Source organism: Tupaia chinensis, unplaced genomic scaffold (genome assembly GCF_000334495.1).
Source record: "Tupaia chinensis unplaced genomic scaffold, TupChi_1.0 Scaffold000293_1, whole genome shotgun sequence".
NCBI lineage: Eukaryota > Metazoa > Chordata > Mammalia > Scandentia > Tupaiidae > Tupaia > Tupaia belangeri.
This window is the reverse complement of record NW_006159778.1, coordinates 8,578-16,285: the sequence shown is the minus strand read 5'-3', so window position 1 is coordinate 16,285 and position 7,708 is coordinate 8,578.

Genomic DNA, 7,708 nt, shown 5'->3' with positions numbered 1-7,708 from the left:
ATCTCACTACCTTACCCCAAAACGTATTACAAAGCTATGGTAAACAAAACAGCATGGTATTGGTCAAACATAGACACATAGACCAATGGAACAGAATAGAGATCCCAAAAATAAATCCCAAAACACACAACCAACTAATTTCTGACAAAGGCTATAAGTCAATTCAATGGCAAAAGGAAAAGTCTTTAGCAAATGGTGCTTGAAAAACTGGGTAGTCACCTGTAGAAAGATGAACCTGGACCCTTATCTCTCACCACTAACAAAAATCAACTCAAAGTGGATCAAAGACCTAAACCTAAGACTTTCAAACTATAAAACTACTGATGGAAACACTGGGGAAAGTCTGGGAGACATTGGGTTAGGTGAAGACTTCTTAACTAAGGCCCCTAAAGCACAGGCAATAATCTCCAAAATAGACAAGTGGGATTATATCAGATTATGAAATTCTGCACAGCCAAGGACACAGTAGTTAGTGTGAATCAACAACCCTCATAATGGGAGAATATTTTTGTAAACTCTCTCTCAGATAAGAGACTGATAACCAGAATACACAAGGAACTCAAGCTGCTTATCTGAAAAAAAATCATCTAGGGGGTGATTTCTCTGTCTCTCTCTCTCTCTCTCTCTATCTTTCTGATGAGTGCACAAACCCTATAGTAAAAATCTTTCCAAACAAAAGAAAGAAAAAGAGTAAGGACAATCATGAGAGTCCTTTCAATATTCCTAGATTGCACTCAGACATTATTATTCAAATGTTGCATTCCAAGTATTTTCAAATCTCTATAGTGCTGTCTAGCCTAATTCAAACCAAATGCATGTAAGTAAACATTTAAACTAGGAATCTGAGGAACCATATTTAAATACTGTGTGAATGACTAAACAAACAAAAATATTCATTAACAAACACCCTAACAACTAAAGCAAAAATTTAATAGAAAAGCTAAACCAACAGAATTTAAAATAAATGGCAAAGTTAGTATTATTAAAACTGTCTTACTGAGATAAATAACTATACAAAAATATAATTAGATCTCTTTCTTATTTGAGAAACTAAGAGTTCTAAAGGCAAGTTTAAAATATGAATTGCATGAATATACAAAACATCTTTGTGAAAACAGTAGAAACTAAGTTAAAAAGACAAATAATTAACTGAAAAAAATCACTACTTACATCACATATAGTATAGGAGAAGATGACAATCCTATAGAAAAATAAACCTCTCATAGAAGTAGATATTATACATAAAATAAATACGAATCATTTTTAAACGTATGAGGAGTTGTTCAAGTTGAATAATAATGAGAAACACAAATGAAAACGGACAAGTGTTATTTTTTTCACCGGTCAACATGGCAGAAATCCAAAATTTTAATGACATATTGTGCAAGAGAAGCTGTAGAGAAACAGGCATTTTTATACATTTGGGACAGAAATGTGATAATTACCTATAGTAGGCTGTTTGAACTACCACCAATATTATGTATTTGTCCTCTTTCAAAACATTTACAGTTTTTGGAATGTATCCTAAAGAAAGTAGAAAAACAATATAAATAGGGGTTGGACAGTGGCACAGCAATAAAATATGAAGCCTGGCAAGGCTGACCCCAAAGTGGGGTAGTTCTTTGGTTTGTGTTTGGAGACATCCCTTGCATGCCAAGCATGTGTATGCCCATCATCTGGGCTGGCAGATACTGGGGACAGATCACAGCATTGGGACTCTAATGGGGGTATCTTATCTCTCCTAGTCTCCTTCTCTCTCTCTGTGTCTGTTATTCATGGAGAATACAGACAGTTAAAGTTAAAAAGCTAAATATCTAATGTGAGTACCTTATCTCTCCTAGTCTTCTCTCTCTGTGTGTCTGTTACTCATGGAGAAGATAGACAGTTAAACTTAAAAAGCTAAATATATATATATTGTTGAACTCTTATTCTGCCTTCTCATGTATCTCCTCTGCTTTCTCATTGGCATCTTCTTTGATGACAGCCATCATGTGCTCAACATACTTTTGCTGAGAGCCATGGGGAAAGTGATGTCAACTGGCGGGCAACTGGCTCAAGTTTAAGCTTGACAGGAATAGTGGGAAGAGAGAGAGAAAAATTCTCTATTGTATTTTTCCTATATAAATTGTATTTTGGCATCACCAAACAGTTAATAAGGGAATGTTTAGAAGAATTAAAAGTATAAAAAATAATAATTAGAAAAATCACTGTATATTAAAAATAAATCATGATGATGATTTCAATGGTTATTAAAATCACTAAAGTTGAAGGAAAATTTTGAAACAATAATCAAACTGACACTATCTGAATCCACATATCAGAATGAATATCACTAAAAGTTGGATGAACAATCAGTTATTATGTTCCTCCTAGTAGGTACAACTGGAACTAATAAGAACCATACAAAAAATTTTTTTTTACCAAAGAGAAACTAAAAGAATGTTACTGAATTGATCAAACGTTTTGATCTGGGGCTATCTGGTGGTATGGTGGGTCAAGGTTGCCAGATCTAACATGGCTGACAGCAAGATTTGAGTCTCTGACCAGTGACTTGGGAAACATGCCTGGTGCATGTGCATGCATGCCTCAAAACCTGAGGGGAGAATGGAGGAGAAGAGATTGCAGCATGACCATCCCCCCAAGGGGCAATTTCTCACTTTCTCTCTCTGTCTGTCTCCAGTGAGTGCACATGACTAATAGCAAAAAGTTAAAATTAAATAAATAATAAAAGAAATTGTTAAAAATCACTTTATAAGAATTGGTGCAGGACCAAGCTAAATGATAACAGATGAAGCAACAAGCCAAATATAGAGCATACAGTATTATACCAATGGACCGTGTTTTTTAAAAATATTACTTGAACACATATACACATGGCCTCTAACATAAAATTGTTACATTACAAATGAAGCTAGTTATCACTACCAATTATGTTTGTCTCTTATTTTTTATCCCACTTTACCGATCTGCCTACCACATGGTCTTACTCTAGGAGCCTGGACATGGGTCTTTATCTTACATACCAGGAAGTCTTCCATGAATTCATAAAAAAAGTATCTTATGAAAAAACTCTGCACAGATTGCAAAACATTCTTGGAAATAAAATAAACTTGTACTTTAATTCTATTTTTTCATAAACATTTTGAAGTCCTCTTATATTATTATTATTTTTATTAGATGTAATTTAGATTTTTTTTTTTTTCCCATAGGGTGTGTACGCTCACCAGAAAGACAGAGAGAGACAGAGAGACAAAAAGCGAGAAATCATCCCCCAGGGATGGCCATGCCACAATCCCTTCTCCTCAATTCTTCTCCCAGGATTTTGGGCAAGCGCACACATGTGCCCAGCATGAGTTTAAGCCACCAGGTCCGGGACTTGAACCATGGTCGACTACATGGGAGTCCAACAACATAGACATTATGCTAACTGCTGGTCCCATTAGATGCAATTTTGACATGAGTGTTTAATCAAATAATTATTTTATGAATAGTTTTACTTTTTTACACACTAATATTAAAGATTTAGTTCTTTTGCCAAGTAGAGTGATAGGGAAAATAATGGCTTAAATCATGATTTATATTTTAAATAAGCAACATTTATATAATTAAAACTCAGGGACCCATTATCCCTGCAGATTTCCTGTCCCTTCAGGACAAAGATCACACCACATAGTCTCACATTACAAGCTGTGCATGGGAATACTTGGCCATGACATACACTTGAACCAGGAGAAAAAAGTCAACATGTGAAACAATTTCTGTAATTACTTGTTAAAACTTGCAACATTGACTGAATTATATATTTATATATAAAATATATATACATAAAACATATATAGATGATAGTTTCTTTGAAAGTGTTTTATATATATATATATGATCTATATAGTATGTATAACATACACATGATCTCTATATAACATACATACTATATATATGACATATAGTTTGTCTCTTTGAAAGTGTTTCTTTAAAATTGTTCAAAAGACTTAAAAGTTTATAATAATATTAATAAACATTTTCCTAGTGTGGTCACACTGAATTATTGTTGCAGATCTGAAATTTGCTGCTATTTTTAAAGTGTATTTATTTATTTTCATAAATGAGTCAGAGAGAGAGACAGGCACCTTCAATAATGTCTTGCATGCAACAATCCTTTTGTTCTAGCCTCTCAGCCAGCTAAGATCATGAGTATCTTGCCACTACAGGTGTGCTCAGGTCAGGAGGTGATTCCAGGTCTTCTGAGTGACTCCAGAATCATGGATCAGTGCCCTATCATCTGTGCCATCACAACCAGGCCTATCAGTCATTTCTTTCTTATTTATTTATTCATAATTTGTAAGAGGTGTGCATTTGCCAGAAGGAGAAAGTGAGATAAAAACCCAAGTGGGGTATGATCATACTGTAATCTCAAGAATTACTATAATATATCCAAAATACCACTGCATATATTATCTGGAAGAGAAAAAACTGGCTCACTTTTGCACAATATAAAACAGGCTTTCACAAATTTTGTATTTGCTTTTTTTCCAGTTTGCAGAAAATTTACATTCTAGTTCTCTTCACATGGTCGAAGTTGTAAATAATTTATGGATGACAGTACACATTAAAAGGTGTGTACTAACAGCATACCATGTGCTGTTTTATTGGCTGAGGAAAATACTGTCTTCTATTTTTAATGATATATTAGGTACGATGTGTAGTTCTGTAGTCTTAAGTTTTTGGTACTACTTTCAATTTGGTGAAAATGTAGTAAGTTGTCTACCATGCTTTTATTACGAGCAGAATTAACTACATCAAAGAAAAGGGGACCATAGTATTTGAATGTCTGAAGGTCCCTGAAGCTTAAGGTTTTAAGAATGCGGCTCATAATGTTTAACATATCTGTTAAAGAATAAAAGAAAAAATAGTTGCCTCGGACTATTTTTATGAGTTGAAGCATTTTTTAGCTATTAAGGAGTATGAAGTACTTATTATTTTATTCTGAAGTTGTTTAAAATTCACCATTATTTTGACTGCTGCAGATTCTTTAAGTGGGTTAATTAATTAATTTATTTTTTTGGAGGTTTTTGATATAGGGTGTGTGCACTTGCCAGACAGATAGAGAGAGACAGAGAGACAGAAAGCGAGAAATCACCCCCCAGGGGGGATGGTCACACCACAATCCCTTCTCCTCCATTCTCCTCTCGGGATCTTGGGCATGCACACACACGTGCCCAGTGTGAGTTTTAAGCCACTGGGTCCGGGACGCGAACTGTGGTCGACTACGTGGGAGTCCAGCGACATAACCATTATGCCAACTGCTGGTTCCCCAGTGGGTTAGTTTATGGTTTGAGGTAAAATGCAAGTTACAATTTTTCTTAAAGACATAAATGTGGGTTTCTATATTGAGTATATTTTGTGACTACTATTAGCAAATTGGTTTAGCTATTAAGTGCTTTAAGAATAAAAAAAAATCCTAAAATATAGCACATAGTCTTTGCCAGCAAAATACAGTAGTAAGTTTTCTAAATCTATTCTGGAATTTTATAACATGTTTTCATAAAACAGGTATTGTTGGAATGTCACCTTGGAAAAGAAAGTGAGCAGTATTTGAGGATATATATTATAGTAAGAAAGAAGCTTTATTCAGGAGAGAAATAAATTTAAAAAATTGAGGAAATAAGAAATGTTATGCTTAGTCACAGACCCCACACTTATATTATTGAGCTAATGAAATAGAACATGTCCAGGCATGTATGTGTGTGTGTGTGTGTGTGTGTGCAGGTGTGTGTGTGTTGTATCATACATTCAGATTACTTGACATGAATAGACATTTTAATAACATGTGTTTTATATCCTGCATGTGTTTTTAAAGGAGCTTCTGTGGTAGGCAGTTAGTTAGCCATGAGCAGGCAGCCCTAAGAGAAAAGCGAAAGGCTCACCTAGCTTCAGGTGCCAGGAGGGTGAAGCAATTTGTCATATTAATTCCTTGAGGCTTGAGGGAAGCATACAGGGATAGTTCGTAGATTTTGTTTTGTCAAAAGGACCCGAGCAAGCATTTGGTCATTGATAAGATAGACTAATTGGGCGATCTAATTGAGACAACCTGACTCGCACTGGGCATACGTAATTAGGTGACCAAATTCCTCACTTTGCCTGTGAGGAAGGCGCACAGGTGCAGGAAGAAGGTGTGGATTCAAATTTAAAGGAATAACATAGGCAGCGTAAGGGGGCCGCCCACTGATGAATATTCATGACCTCTATTAATAAGAATAACTGTTAACCAGTATCAAGCGCGGTTGCCACTTGGCAATCTGCCCGCCCAACAACCTTTTCGGGTGTACTTTCTTTCTTTCCTTTCCTTTCTTTCTATTAAACTTTCTTTTCTATCTACTTCATTCGTGGTTGCAGTTTCATTTTGCGTCTAGAAACAGATCTCTAATTTTAGTGATCTGGACCCAAAGAACCAAGATTTCACAATGCAGCTCAACACTTTTCCATCCGTTAACTCTTCAATATGACAGTAGGATAAATTATGATAGACTCACTCAGAGGTGTAGAAGTGATAGATCTAACTTTAGAAAATCTGAAACAGAAAGTCAGGCATGAGTGACTACTCAACCTGTATTTCATGCTGTTTTTCTTCACAAGAAAACATCAAAAATACTATCAACACTTTCTGAACTTTTTTTCCCCCTTTATTTGTTTATGTTGAGCATGGTTATAATCTGAATATTTCTCAACAGAATTTTCATACACCTTAAAAGAAACATGTGTTTGATGTGAGGTGTTGGAAGCTAATTGCCTACATAGATGTGGGGAAAATAAAACGAAACTAGACATCAAGCCCTGTTTAACATAGAAGATTAAAGTTGCCAGATCTCTCCATTAACCTGATCTTGTTTGAGTAATTTGCATATCTTCCTGTTTCTGTCTACTCAATGTGTCTAGATAAAATTCCAAGCAATATAGTAGAAAAAAATTAATTTTCATGTATTTTGACAAGTCAAGTCCTGTATCCAGCAGCTTGAAACTCACATGGTGTGTGCATGTCCAAAATCCTGAAAGGAGAATAGAGGAGAAGGGATTGTGGTGTTGCTATCCCGCCAGGGGTGATTTCTCACTTTCCCTCTCACTGTTTTTCTCTGTCTCTCCTGTGAACACATGAGTCCTAAAGGCAAAATCTTTTAAAAAATTAAAATCCTTATTTCATATACATTGTTAGTTAAAAATAGTTATTGTATATAAAAAAGATTAAATATATAAAATTCATACATATTATGTTTCTAATGAGGGAATGTTTTTCCTATTGTTTAATATTTGTTTCTGTTTCCCTGGGTATTTACAAGTTTCTTTTACAATACAACAGGAATTTATTCCAACTCTTAAAATTAGAAAAGAGTTTACACTAATTTTAAAAAATCATTGGTGGATCATCCTTTATGCAGAGTTTTATTTTACTTCTGTCCTGCTTGGACAAAGGATAATCACATTTTTGTGATTACACCTTTGGACTGGCCCCTTCATATAGCAGTTAAGTCCTAGGAATAGTGGGCTAGATCCCAGATGGCTGACCTCAGTTTGAATCCTAGTCTTGGAAACTTGGGAAACATATTGGGTGTGTGTGCATAAGTACATATCCCAAATCCTGACAGGATGGAGAAATGGAGGGAAAACAATTAGGGCATGACCATGCCCTGTTGAGGAGTACTTTCTCTCTTTCTCT